The sequence below is a fragment of the Thunnus albacares genome, chromosome 21, assembly GCF_914725855.1.
Source record: "Thunnus albacares chromosome 21, fThuAlb1.1, whole genome shotgun sequence".
NCBI lineage: Eukaryota > Metazoa > Chordata > Actinopteri > Scombriformes > Scombridae > Thunnus > Thunnus albacares.
The window spans coordinates 1504212-1519889 of NC_058126.1; positions in this window are offsets into that span (position 1 = coordinate 1504212).

Here is a 15678-nt window from a genome sequence, read left to right on the forward strand (position 1 = left end):
TAATTGATTAATTAACTAATCATTTCAGCTATAGAGGATGTAACTTTTTTGTTTAAAATATCTATTAAAATGCCAAACTCATATCTATAAAAACCATCATCTGCACAGATGATTTGTTCTCGTCTTGCATTATTTGGAGATGTATAAGCTCCATTAAAGTTCAATATGTAGCATGTTGGTTTTTTTTGTTTTTTTGTTTTTAACTGAAGACACAAAAGTAAAAACATCGTCATCATCAGGAACGAAAGCAAACTAGAAGTTGGCTGGTAAAATGAATTTAATTCTTGTGTTTGTCTCCCAGATGGATTCATTACAGGGTGAAGACTGCAGACACACACACACACACACACACACACACACACACTGTATATTCCCCTGCTAAACACACAGTTTGTCTTTTTGGACAGCAAACAAGAAGAGTTTCAGGCACTAATTGGACGATCAGTTTGTGTGTGTGTGTGATTATTTGGGAGCGTGCCAGAGCTTCTTTAGTTTGGCTGAGATGATTGCCTCCATTCTGCTCAATATTGACACAGATTAAACTGGTAAGAGACAGAAAGCTCCCCTACACTCCTACACTGTGTGTGTGTGTCACTGAGTCTCTGCTGTTTGTCTCTGTGTTTATGCAGAATTTGAATTTTAGCATCTTCAATAGAAATTTCACAAATAACAATAACGAAGTTCCATCAGTCAGAACAAAGGGAAGAAGTATTCAGATCCTTTACTGCAGTAAAAGTACATAAGTATTATGAGCTTGATGTAGTTAAAGTATTGCAGTAAAAGTACATAAGTATTATGAGCTTGATGTAGTTAAAGTATTGCAGTAAAAGTACATAAGTATTATGAGCTTGATGTAGTTAAAGTATTGCAGTAAAAGTACATAAGTATTATGAGCTTGATGTAGTTAAAGTATTACAGTAAAAGTACATAAGTATTATGAACTTGATGTAGTTAAAGTATTGCAGTAAAAGTAGTGGTTTGGTCCCTCTGACTGATATATTATTATATATGACATCATTAGATTATTAATAGTGAAGCATCAGTGTTAGAGCAGCATGTTACTGTTGTAGCTGCTGGAGGTGGAGCTAGTTTACACTACTTTATATACAGTTAGCTAGTTTAGTCCAGTGGTTCCCAACCTAGGGGTCGGGCCCCTCCAAAGGGTCAGCAGATAAATCTGAGGGGTGGTGAGATGATTTATGGGAGAGGAAAGAAGAAAAAACAAAGTTCTGATACACAAATCTGTTTTCAGTTTTTGGACTTTTTCTCTAATCTTTGATTTTTGCTGAAATATTGGATCCTTTGAACATTTATTGAAATGAAAGCATGTGAGAAGTTTAGAGGGAAAAATCACTATTTGGTGGAGCTGTTAACAACTCATAGACATGTGAAATGTGACCCCGACTACACACTGCTTTTTGTAAGACGTCAAAAGACAAAAAGGTTGGAAACCACTGGTTTCATCTTTAACAATGTGTTGTATTTTAAAAGCTTGTTATATTATCCATTGTGTCAAATCTTCATCTGAAAAGTAACTAAAGCTGTTAAATACTGTACTTGAGTAAATGTATTCAGTTATTTTCCACCACTGATGGGGATGAAGTAACTTCCTGTATTCACGTCTGGTCTGACATTCAGCAGGACAAAAGGCTCCCCAGGAGGCGCCGGAGAGTTCAGGGTGAGGGAGAGATACTGTGTGAGGAAACATGAAACACATCTTGATATCATTCAGTGTGACTTTAACTTTCTGAGGATTTCATTATCTCTGATGTCCATCACCCATAAAACCTCCATAAATCCACTTAGAAACAGAGAATAAAGAGGCTGCAGAACCTGAGAATCATCACATCTGAGTTTTCTTCAGTATCACAGTGATCAGTGATGGTTGTCTGAACATGTTACACTGCTAACAGCTGATTCACAGGTTTACTGGAGACTATTTGACTAAAATGTAAACAAATCAGGTGTAAAACGTGTGTAAATAACCCAATTTATGTCTTAGATCTAAAGAAAAGATAGGCCTGTTTCCTATTTTGATTAGAAGGGCTTTTATTTTGAAGGCAGCATTCTGGTACTCACCCAGTTCCTGCTTCACGCAACAGTAAAGATAAAAAGTAAAGATAAACAGTAAGATGAAAGAACTAAGAAGGAAAAATGCAATGTTTTAGCATCCCCCCCCGAAGAGGCACAAGGTTAGTATTTAGTGTAATATTAATGTGTGGTTAGTTCTTAAAGTAATTTACGTAACGTTATATTACTGTTTGTTTAACTAATTGAGTTAGCTTTAGCTTAATACGAGCTAATGTTAAGCTATGTAAGGTGGCTAATATATTGTTTGTTTTGTGATTTGTACCCAGCTCTTACGTTGGGGTATGCTACAACGTGTGTGAAAGAGAACAGCAGCTCCTACCTGCAGCTGATATTAAAAACATCTGATCAGCTTTATGAGGTTTTGCTTATCTGTCACTGACAAACAGTCATTGCAGCTGTAGTTATAACTGATCAATGAGCCTCATACTGGGAGGGACTGGATTAAAATGACTGACCAGCAGGTGATCCAGGAGTTACTAAACAAGAGAGGAAACATTTCTCCGTGCACCTCGGGGCTCCGTAGAGTTGATCAAACATTGACTCTATCTATCTATCGTCTCTATAGGAACCAGTAAAGAGCAGGTGTCAGAGTGTGATGTCATCACCAGTACAGCCGAGGTGTGTTTGACTTGACGCAACCTCCGGAGACGAGTGAAGCTGATTCTACTGACCTCATCAACAAACTAACTAACGGAGAGTAAACCAGTGCGTTCGCTGCTGCAGAGGAAGAAACGGTTCCCTGCAGCCAGTCAGTCCTGTGGATAAGTGTGTGTGTGTGTGTGTGTGTGTATGTGTGTTTAAGGGTGATTGCAGGATCATGTGGGTGCAGCTTCGCTTCGCCAGCCTCCATCTCTGTAGCCTTTCCTCCATCTGCCTGCCGCCATAAAACTGAACGACGACGGACGGCGGCATTAAAAGCAACACACACACACACACACACACACACACACACATATATACGTCTTGTCGTCCTGCCATTAAAGGGAACTGGCGAGCATCAGGAGAAGGAAATGGTGATTGGAGCGTTAGACCTTCTATAAGCGTCACACAAGCTCAGCTAATATCTGTCTGGTGACACTATTGATACCCTCCTGATCAGATTCTTCTATATTTTACCAATTTTGATTCAAATTGTCATCCTGTTTGTCCATTATGTATTTCTGTAATTTTATTATCTGGTCTATTCTGCACACACAACGTCTATTTCCTGTCCGGAATCCCTCCTCTGTTGCTCTTCCTGAGCTTTCTACCACTTTTTCCCCCATTAAAGGGTTTTTTTTTTTTAGGGACTTTTCCTGTTTCAAACCAAGGATGTTGTATTGCTGTACAGATTGTAAAGCCCCTGACTGGATATATAAGAACATTAACATACACAAGTACATCATGCAAATATTCACACTGATGCACGAGACACACAGAAATACTCACAAACATACAACAGACTTCAAATTGTTGGAAACCAACACTGTTTTCCTAGAAATTACCTTCAAATGCGACTTAATCGTTTTCCCAATTATGTTGCGTTAACAAACGTAATCGCTGCCTGAATTATAAACAGCTGAAATCAAACAAGAACATCTGGATTCTGCTCCAGAAATAAGAAAACCTCATTAAAAACCTCATTAACACGTGTAGCTTCCTTGACAATATGTCATGTGGCTTCACTTCATGTTTAGATAAGAACATAGAAACATCCAATATTATGTTTTTTTATGTTAACATCATTTCCCATAAGTCCTCTCTGAGTGAGTGGAGTGGCGGCGGCGGCGGCGGCGGGTTCAGACATGTTTGTAATAACAACAAGACGGATAAACGTCTTCACACAGCTCAGATTACAGCTGCAAACATCAACAATGACTGCTGATGACTTTCATTTATCTACATAAAATAATCCCAGTTGTTGTTTTGTCATATTTAAATTTAGTGATGTCATGATAACCATCTTTGTGTGACTGGTTTCCTGGAATCACTGTTGTGGGTTGTTGAAACCAGTTAGAACAAAGAAACCTTTAATGTGCTGCTGGTTTCTACTAGCAGATATTTTACTGCAACAACGAGGTACATTGTCTCTGAACATTTCACTCATATGTTCAGTATCAACAAATTATAAATTGTAAATTATAAACATTAATTAACAACATGTTTTCATCTTGTTGAGAGAAAATGTGACTCAGCAGCGTTACGTTTCTAACAAAACGTATTTGCTGTTGCAGTTTGGTTGTATAGGAACATAATTTCTAGGAGAGCGTTGTGGAAGCTGAGTCTTTATTCATGGAGCTAGGCTAGCTATTTCCCCTGCTTGCAGTCTGTATGCTAAGCTAAGCTAACCAGCTGTAGCTTTGTATTCAGCATACAGGTATGTCTTTTATTCTGTTTTTATTTCTTTGTTTTATGTATTTTATTGTGAAATTGAATGATTTTACTATTTGTTTTGTTTTAATTTGCTGCCTTTTGTGAAACATGGCTTTGAGAAGTGCTCTATATTGACGCTAGCTTTATGCTAATTGGCATTATCACGTGTTAAGCTAGGCTAATGTACAGATACTGTTGACACTGTTGCATCGAGTTCTTGCATTGTTTTCTACACAAAAATGTCTTTTAGAGGATTATTTTTGTTATTTATGTGTATCAATCTGTCATGTTTCCAATGTTCTGTTAGGATTTGGCTGTTGGTACGGATTCCTCCGTGTCAATAGTCTGTTTATTGTTGGCTGCATTCAGACCATATTAGGCGGTGCAGCTCACTGCTGAGGGGTTGAGTGGAGGGGTGTGGGTGTGTTTGTGCTGTAGAACGTAACTGCTGTGAAACAATCAGAAAATAATGTTTTATTGATCTGATTCACCGGCTTTCTCGCTACCACTGCTCCCTCTCTCTTCATTCACTGTCTAGCTCGCTCGACCACAGCTGCTCTCTCTCTCTCTCTCTCTCTCTGGTCTTCTTTATAATGAGTCAGGAAGCCGACAGCAAAGCCTGACTTTACTTTTAACGTTATCAAACGAAGAGAAACGTCCTCCTCTCCTCCTTGTAATGTCTTTGTCATCCCTCATGGCAGAGTTTAAAGCTCTGATCAGTCTGATCGACAGCTGTGACACCAATCCCACCCATGGTGCCATTAACATACAGAGACCAGCGGCGCTCCACGTTAAATTTGTCATTGCATACGTTAACATCCGTCTCTGTATTCACGTCTCTTTGTTCTGTGTCTGTATTCATCTCTTAGTTTTTGTGTCGTATCTTTCTCTCTGTGTTCTCGGTGTGTCTGTACAGTATTTATCAGCCAGTCTGTTGTCTCTGTATGAAAGCTGAATAACAGAGTCCAGACCTTGACTCAGACTCTGAATAGAGGCCAACTGTCACACCTACAGACATGACAGACAGACGTAACATTAAGTATATAAACTGAACTGAAAGTTTCTTTGAACACTGAGAAGATTTCATATTTTATGCTTTTGATATTAACAAGAACACAACAGGAATCATATTTAAATTTTTTGAAACGGAGACATCAGAGTCAACTCGCAGTTTTCTGAATAAAACAAGAGAAGCAAGAACATCTCAGGTCATTTTGTGCGTTCTGGCCTAAATGTGGACTTTGAATTGAAACAGTACTCATGTATTAAATTTACCTTCTTCAGTACAGAAGAGGGTTTGTTTCTGTATGTTACTCCTGTGCAAACTCATCAGTGGAGGAACATAAACGCTGAGAGGTTAGTGGCTACACGTGAACCCCCGAAATACTGGCCTTTGACCCCAGAGGTCATCAATCGTTGTCAGATAATAGTTGATGGGTTTCGAGATTGACTACTTACACTGTTATGTCACACAATAAGCAGGTAGTGAGCGTAATGTTTACCAAACAGAGACATCCTGCTGTAATCTTTGTTGTCCACTCGAGTACTCCGGATCGGATTTGGGCTCCAACATGTACGGATGGATTTGAGAAGTTGACATTTGGAGTAGAGAAGGAGAAAAAGAAGTGAAATCCCGCTACTATAGTTTGTTTACGGAGCCTCCGGAGTCGTACAGTCTGGTTTAACGGGACTCCGGTAGGTTTTCCTCCTCAGTACAATTCATTTGTCCCTTTACAGGAAGTGGTCTCGGTTCGGTCGTGGTGGGAATGTGATCCGACCTCCATCTGACCGACTACAAACTGAACTCTCTCAACAGCAGCTAGTAGCTAAAAAAAAGTAATGTCAATATTTTAAAAAGTTAACGTTAAAAAAGTAACATTAGCGTCAAAAAAGTATGTTAGCATTTTAAAAAGCAACAATAGTGTTAAAATAGTTACGTTAGCATTAAAAAAGTAACATTTGCATTAAAAATGTTATGTCAGCATTAAAAAAATTAATGTTAGCATTTGAAAAAGTTATGATTTAAAAAAAAAAAAAATGTTAGTGTTTTAAAAAAAGGTATATTAGCTTTAAAGAAAGTAAAAGCTCAGCTCTGTAGCCCCGCTCCTCATTTCTGGTTGAGGCTAGCAGCTACAGGCTACATTAGCACCTACTAGCATAACACACCTGAACCTCCACTTGTATTGTGGGTAATGTAGGCATCAATTAGCAGCTACTAGCATAACACACCTGAACCTCCACTTGTATTGTGGGTAATGTAGGCATCAAGCTTTGACAAGAAGGAGGAAAATGTTAGAGAGTGTGACAGTGATACAGAAGTGAAACGATGAATCTGTTTGTATCTCTCTGAGCTCTAAACTTGCTAAATATCGACACACTCGTCTTTAACCAGATCGGTGTTCTTCAGTAGTTTAGACTGAACCCTGACAGGTGCCAGAAAGCCTTCCTGGAAGAAAAGTTCCTGTTGTTGCCAAAAGACCTACAAAGAGAAATTTTACATTAATTATTTTAGCAATACAAGTCACAAAACACACACACACACATACATATGCACACACACACACACAGAGCAGTGTGCTGCGTTAGCGATGTTACATCAGTTGTAGCTGTGAGCAGAAACAGGAAAATCAGAGCGGAGCTGATAACTAATGCATGGATTCTCCTTAAAGCACTGCTGATAGACACAAACACACACTCACACACACAGATTTAACTCGCCTGGGGATGTAATATTCACATGGTTTCTTTCTCACACAAAGCTTGCCTGAGGATGTGGAAAGCATACATCTTCCTCCACCCACACACACACACACACACACACACACACACACACACACACGGCAGAAAGTAATAACAGCGCTGATAGCAGCAGCATGAGCTCATTCAGCTACACATAAAATCTTCATTTTCTTCCTCTTCTGTGTTTTCTCCTGTTTTTGTTGGGGTATCTTGTTTATTGGAAAGCTGCAGGAGACTCAGCAGCTTCCACCGATAAACGCTGGTTCCCCAAAAATCTCTGTAACAGAGCTGAGAGTGCAAAGTTAGCATGACACTAGTGCTACCGATTCATCCGGTTATACCGGTTTTAATTTCCCATATGATGAGTTCTTCATATACCGGCATACTGGTGCATAGCTGAAATAACTGCTGTAACTCTTCAATAGGCGGCAAAATATAGAATCGGCGCTACAAGAACGCCACAACCAGGGCAAGCTGTGTAGAATATACTGAGAGGGGACCCGCATTAACTACATAACTAACTCTCTTTAACAGGTAAAAACCATGGTACACGACACAGCTCGTAGTATATCTGGAAGCTCAGCGTCTGTTCCTGCTAAAGAAGTAATAACTAAGTAGATGAAATAAAATGATTCATGTCTGCAAGTTTCCAAATTGCAAGAATAAAAAGACCAGACAGACACTGAACAGTTTTCATGGAGTACCGCTGGATGATACAGACTTTAAATACTGTAATTCCTCACACGGTTACATGTTGTAATCACATTTTTCTCACCGTGCTGAGCTGAATCTTTTGATCCAGCCGACCTCACTCTGCCCTTCCAGTTGATTCTGTGGAGGTGAAAAAGTCTCCGTGACGACAATAAACTCTGTAAATCCACGTGTAGTAGTTACACAGCTGGGATCACCAGCAGTTTGTCTGAGGTGACATCACTGTACGTTGACTTTACTGACGGTCCTGTTGTCTTTCTGCCTCCGTTCTTTCAGTTGTTGTATCTCCTCTCTGTGTACTCCGGCTCAGATAAACACGGCCGGCCATCCAAAGGGAAATGACTCACAATTGTCCTCGTGATAGTCTACGGGATAATCTGTCACTGCACTCAGTTTTATTATAACAAACGAGACCGCGGACCTGCCTGGAGCTGCGCCGGAGAGGAAACAAGCGGGAGAGAGTGCAAGCTAGGCTAACTGCTAACCCGTACAAACTAGCAGTTCCAACAACCATGCTAATGCTAATGGCTAATGTTCGTTCTCTGGACAGAAAAATGGATGCTATAAACCCCCCCATCAGTGCACCAGCTGTCAACATTTAACTGAAACATACACTTTATCTCTAAATGCACTTTAATGCACTGTGCTGCTAACTGTTCATTCTTTTTTGTTTGTTTGTGTGTTTTTTCTCTTGGCGTTTATATGTTTTTATTGTTTTTTAAGGGAATTTTTACATGTATATCTTTATCCTTTCTGTTGTTGTTGTTGTTGCACTGGGCTGCAGGAACAGCATTTAGTTTTTTATGTATGCAAGTACACAAGAAAATGAACAATAAACTGAATCTTGAAGTCAAAGTAGTAATACCACAGTATTAGTAAGTCCTGCATTCAAATGTTACTGAAGTGAAAATACAAAAGTATTAACATCAAAATACACTTAAAACTTAAGAGTGCTCTTTGTTGGATTATAATTATTGATGCGTCATTAATGTGTGCATTGCTTTAATGTTGCAGCTGTACAGTAAAGTTAATGAGCTCATTTTAATCAGCTTCCTCCTTCAGGCAAATATGTGATTTATGATACTAGACTGTATAAATAAAACCTAACTTGACTTCTGAGTTTCCCTCCGCAGGGATCAGTAAACCTCACCTGATCCTCCTCCTTTGCTCCTGATCACTACAGCCTCTAGAGGGCGCTGTCTCACACACACACACACACACACACACACACACACACACACACACACACACACACACATATACAACATTAATATATGTTGGTTTAGCTGAAATGACTGATTCTATCTTATTTCCATGGAGACAACATGTCTTTACCTGGTTGAAATGAGAGTTATTGATACTGCACATTACTGAAGTACTGTATTAATCAGTATTCACTATTAATAATCTAATGATGTCATATATAATAATAATATATCAGTCAGAGGGAACAAACCACTACTTTTACTGCAATACTTTAACTACATCAAGCTCATAATACTTATGTACTTTTACTGCAATACTTTAACTACATCAAGCTCATAATACTTATGTACTTTTACTGCAGTAGGATTTTTCATGCAGGACTTTTACTTGTATTGGAGTATTTATACATTGCTATATTGGTACTTTTACTGCAGTAAAGGATCTGAGTACTTCTTCCACCACTGAATATTTAAATTAAAGTTATTTAAATGTCAGAAGTTTGTGTGATCAGTTTAAATTAGATCATCTGTATCACAGACTGATTCTGACAGAAACTCGGTTTAAACAGAATAAACATAATTCTGAGGTTTCCTCACATAACTGTGACTTGTACAGATCAGACAGAGTTGGAGGAGGATGGTGTGGCTGTTAATGTGAAATAAATGCTGTCATTGTATCTCATTCTTTTGAATTTATTGCTCTGAGAGTTAACTTATCTTGTAATAATTCAGTTGAAGTCTGTGTAACACGTTATACACGTTAGAAAATAATTGCTGGAAACGTGAAAAGAGTGTGAACTATGTAGTAGTGAATTGTGGATTTAGACTGTTAAGTTGTTTTTCACCATTTCTGTGTTCAGGATTTGTTGGGGTGTCTGAAACGGCTGCACCATGACGTAGAGGCGTTACTAGCCTGACCTCTGACCCCTGACCTCTGAACCCCTTCACCGTCACTACAGACGTACTCCTGCCGCTACAAACGAGGCCTAGTTTAAAATGTTTTTAAGGGAGTTTGGTATGAGCGTCGTGAAGTTGCTGCTGGTTTTGAATTTGATTTTGAAACCTAATTTTTTATACTTGGCATTTTTTTTAATCAGTCAAATTTGGCTGGTTGGTTCAGTTCAGTACAGTAACTCAGAGATTCTGGTTCTACGTGACTTTATAACCTAAACTGATGGCAAATGATTCAAACAGACTAGAAGAGATGTGCGACAACCTCAATCTGTCACAGCTGATTGATGAGCCGACCAGACCTCATCATTGATAGATTTGATTCTGTCCAATACGAAGGACAGAATTACTGTTTCTGCAGTTTCTGCAGTTTCCACCTTCGTGACCGCCGTCCTCCAGCCTGGAAAGATCAAACTCTCGGATTGTCATCAAAAGTGATTTTAAACCTTTTCAATGAGCAGTCTTTCCTCAGTGACCTTGCTGACAGTAATATACATCACACCTCTGAAATACCAGATGTACAATCACCTTTCAAAAAGCTTAGAGTTAAAGATGGATCAAGCTCCTGGTTCTCCACAGAACTATCAGTGATGTTCAAAGCCTCGGCTCCAGCGAAGCTTTTAGATTTTAAGACAACTTTGAGACTTTTAGAAATAAATGCAAAAGCTAATTATTACACAGAATTTAATCTCTAACTCTTTTACATCCTCTAAATCTATTCATTCTCATGTTACGTTTAATGACTGCTTAATAAATAAGACATCAGAGATCTGTTGCAGCTGCTGGGAATCTGTTTGATAATGATGAAGTCATGACGAGCTCTTAATGACGAGCCGTTGGCTCACGTGTTAAAGCTTAAACCTCTCAGTTCAGCCTGCAGGACTTCAAGCTATCGAATTGCAGGGAAGCAACCGGAGAAGATAAACTAGACCCTCAGTTTTTAAAGCTCTGTGCCCCGTTTATTGCTGAGCAAATTACATATCTCTTTAATCTCTCTGCTGGAGTTATCCCTCAGGTCTAGAAATCTGCACATGTAGTCCCATTGCATAAGGGTGGTGATAAAAGTGGTCTTAATATAACTATCAGCCAATTTCCAAACTGTCCTGTCCTCCTAAAGAGGAGTCATTAGTTAATAATCAGCTCCACATTAATCTGGTTTTAGAGTTAAACTCACTGCTACTACTCAGTGATACTGTATCTGCTGCCCTCTCTGTTGATTTAACAGAAGCATTTGACACTGTTGATCATGCTGAGCTGCTACAGAGGCTTTATGATGCTGGTTTTGATTATAAGATTTCAGGACTATCTGTCTCATTGACAGCAATGAGTGGAAAATGATTGTTCTGTATTTTTACCAATGTCGAAGGGAGTTCCACAGGGTTCAATATTGGGTCCTCTCAGCTTTGCTGTTACTGCACACTCAGACACTGAAGTCCTCCAACAAGCCTTTGACAAACTTTCTAATTTGAAATGAGTCCTGAATGCAAACAAGACTAAATATGTGATATTCTCCAGAGTCAGAGATATGATGGACAATAGTTTGCTTATTATTACCTACTGAGAGGATCTGACTGGATCAAAACGTTGTCAGCAAGTTGTTCAGGAACAGCTGATTTCCTCATATTCAGTTTGAAGCTTGTCTGTGTGTGATTATGGTGATGTCATCTATAGACTCGCCTTTTACAACACACATTAAAACTATAATTAGACCTACAGGTCCATTTAAAACCATGTTTTTAATGTGTTCTGTTGCTGTTTGTTTGTTTGTTTTATCTAAATATATTTGTGTGTATTTATTCTGTTTTAATTGTACTGTCGACAGTGAAAATGCCCTCAACGGTTCCTTGAGATTTAAATAAAGGTTGAATGAATGAATATTACAGTATCATCATCACTTTGCACATAAAACAATAATATAAAAAACTTACAGTTGAGTAACTAGTAAAGTTATTTCTCATATTCACAAATTACTGTTTTTACGTCTCTAAACTCAGAAAACAAACAAACAAACTTATACGAGAAAACATTTTAACAGACTGTAAAACATGTGCATCATCCCTTCAAACTGCATGTTCTATTGTTTATATTCTATTGTTTACTGCTTATGTTCTTTACAACTTTCACACCTTTCACTCTAAACATTGCACGTTATCACCAAGGATTCACAACAATCTCATCACTCATACTGAGGTACATGAGTGTGATATTAACTCGCCTGGATGTAGAAACAAAGAGGCAGAAAAGTTTGTGTTCAGCTTGATGTCAGGATTTATTGTGCAGCGCTATGCTAAAAAAATATAAAGGTTTTTATGTCTTTACTGTTTAACTTAATATTTCAGCAGTGAACTGTGACATAATCCCAATGACTTTATACATATTTATGTCCTTTATACACATGTTTAAACCTTTACACTAGAAACCAGATGAAGCATCTGAAAAGGGAAACCAGGTCGCTCCTTTACATGAAAGTGAAGAAATACAGTTTTCCTTCCATCTTCTTCTTCCCACCTCCTCCTCTTCCTCTCCTGCTCGCATGTTTCTCTCTCCTACAGCTCGGTCGCCCTGCCAGTTTGTCAGCTGCTTATATAACCGCTTTATGTAACAGTCTATAAGATGAGCTGGTGGCCTTGTGAGAAACGGAGGAAGAAGAAGAGGAAGAAGAAGAAGAAGAAGAAGAAGAAGAAGTAGTTTCCTGTGCGCTGATGATCCCATCGAGCTGTCAGGAGTATTTTTTTATGCAAACTTCTGAAGCGCTGCAGTAGAAACGCAGCGTGTGCTTCACCTGTTTGAAGCAGGAGGTTCCATCAGCCGGGTCGAAGCGAACAAATTGGAAACCCGGAGTGACAGACGGGTTCTGAACAGTATGAGTTATTAAAATCAGCTCTACCTTAAAATGATGCTTACATGTACACATCAATGAATCAGTGTTAATATTCTAATAATCAGAACTGTGCAGAAGTTTTAGGCCCTTCAGATGTTTAGATTTTTCTCCGTAATGCAGCAGCATCAGGAGGCGTCTGATCATCTGCAGACCGACGCAGTCGCCAGAAGAAAACCACAGAAATGTTGAATATCTATGTTTCAATACGTTAATTATGTATCATATCAACATTTCTACCCATTGAATAATGATGTTTTATGGTGTGACAACGCTGTGGTTCAGGTCTGGTTAGGTTTAGGCAGGTTTAGGGTTAGGGGAAAGATCATGGTTTGGGTTAAAATAAAAATAAAAACAGCCGATGTCTCACTAAAAAAAGCCGGTTCTGTCGCCAGAAAAATGGCTGCAAAAACACCCGCCCACTTTAGTCGGTTGAAACAGGAAGCGGACGTTGGTTTCGGTTGCGAGGTGGTCTCGAACTGTGTTCTCTGCTAGAAACTTACTAACTGTCCACCTGCTCCTCCTCCTCCTATACAGGAAAGATCAACTCATATAGATCACCTGTGAACTACGTCACTTTAGAAATGTTGAGATGATACGTATTGTTGAAATGTTAATATGATACGTATTTCACGTGTTAAAACGTAGATATTCAACGTTTCTGTGGTTTTACAGCGCCAACGTTTTATTCTGGCGAGCAGGCTGCTCAGCAGGACAACGAGTCCAAACATCCATCCAGAGTCATAAAGATCCATCTTCATCAACAAGAAGAACAAGGAGTCCTGCAGCAGATGGTCTCTGATCTCAACATCATGGAGTCAGTCTGGGATGAAGACACAGAAGAAGAAGGAACAACCGACCTGCTGAGAACCTGCAACACAGCAAAGCTGCTCACAGCAACATATTGATTTACTTTAAGTTTCTGCTGTTTACTGAACTTTAGATCAAGTTAACTGATCAATAAAAACGATTCACAGCATTACTTTTAGTGCCTAAAACTTTATCTCACTTCTACATGATGATGATTAATATAACGCTAAATGAGGCCGGTTTGCTTGAGGAGCACTTTGAGTAATGTTGATATTTTAAGTATATTTTGCTGCCAATAATTAAAGTTTCCCTCCACTCAGACATGTTTCCTCTGGTTCCTTCAGTTGGATGTTTGTTCTTCTCTGTGCAGAGTTTGTTTTCATTCATCTGCTGAAGGAGGAAAAGTTTCTCTGAGCTCATTAAAAATCAGATTTTAAGGGGTCACCAGCAAGGATTTCTGATATTCAACCTTTTTGGAGCCAATCGTGGTCCAATATTCAACTGACACAAGTGGTGATGTGGAAACTTGACGCCTGCAGTGAACAAACAGTGAGAATGAACTTTACAGTGAAGGAGGAGACATCTGGTGTCCAGCAGGAAAAACTTTAGAAATGTATTTGCATATTTTTAATGAGGGAGAAGCAGTCGATGTTGTTTTTAAAGGTTTTTAACAAGGTAAAAAAAAACTCAATATATTATTTCAAGCAGAGGATGTTTATATGTCCTAAAATGTCTGGAGGGGATCTTTAAGCAGAGTTTTTAATGCAGGACTTTCATTATTGTGGTATTTTTACTCATTAAAAGACGGGAGTGTGTCTTCCATCACCACCACGCAAAACATGAATCCTTCACGCCGAGGCTGCGGCAAACTGAAACCTTCTCATTGAGATTTTGAATGAAATCTATCTGGTTCTGCATTAAATAAACAACACGGTCCCACTGTGTGTGTGCAGAACATCTTTTTTTAAAAAACCAACATGTTTGTTTTTCATGTGAAAACACTGAAGCTGGCGTGTAAAAGCCTGAAGGCAGCATCACCTGATCTCCTGCCTTGACCTGATTACCGGCAGTAATACAGTCTTTTTCCCGTGCATGTAAATGTTTAAAGCGGATGGAGCAAGCATGGAGGTGCTGCAGCAGAGACGCAGCGAGCTGCATGCAGAGAGCGACGGCGGGCCTCCTGCTGAGAGCACAAACACAGAGCTGCAATATTAAAGAGCTGAATGAAGCAGCAGCAGCATGTTTCTGACGGAGAGATACCGATCACACACATTAACTTGTTTTTGTCACTTAGGAGGACATACACCAACCTGAAAGGAGCAATTATTTATATTCTTTACATTAACAATGAATCAAACTCCTACTTTTGTTCATCTATTTCCTGATAAACCTGCTGTACACCTGTACACAAACTGGTGGAGACCAAACCAGAGCTAAAAGGAGAACGACTAAATATAAAAATACAACTAAATGAAGTTCATATACGACTAAATTGTAACAGCAAATATGTTTTGCTAGAAACACGATGCTGCTTCATCTCTCAACGTGATGAAAATGTTGTTCATGTGTTTGGCAAGTTGCAGAAACATTGATACTGAAAGTATGAGTGAAATGTTCAGAGACGACGTACCTGGTTGTTGTTTTTTTTTCAGCTCTCGTCTTGGTCTCTGGGCGGCGTTCAGTACGTGTCACTGTGATGTCAGCTGTTCATCCATCAGCAGGATGTGATGTCACGTTTCCATGGCTTCAGCTCTGACTGTCGCTCTGTAACTGGGGGGTCGTGTCGGTGTCTGCGTTTGATTGACAGCAGCTTTGACAGCAGCTGGGGGGTCGTGTCGGTGTCTGCGTTTGATTGACAGCAGCTGGGGGGTCGTGTCGGTGTCTGTGTTTGATTGACAGCAGCTGGGGGGTCGTGTCGGTGTCTGCGTTTGATTGACAGCA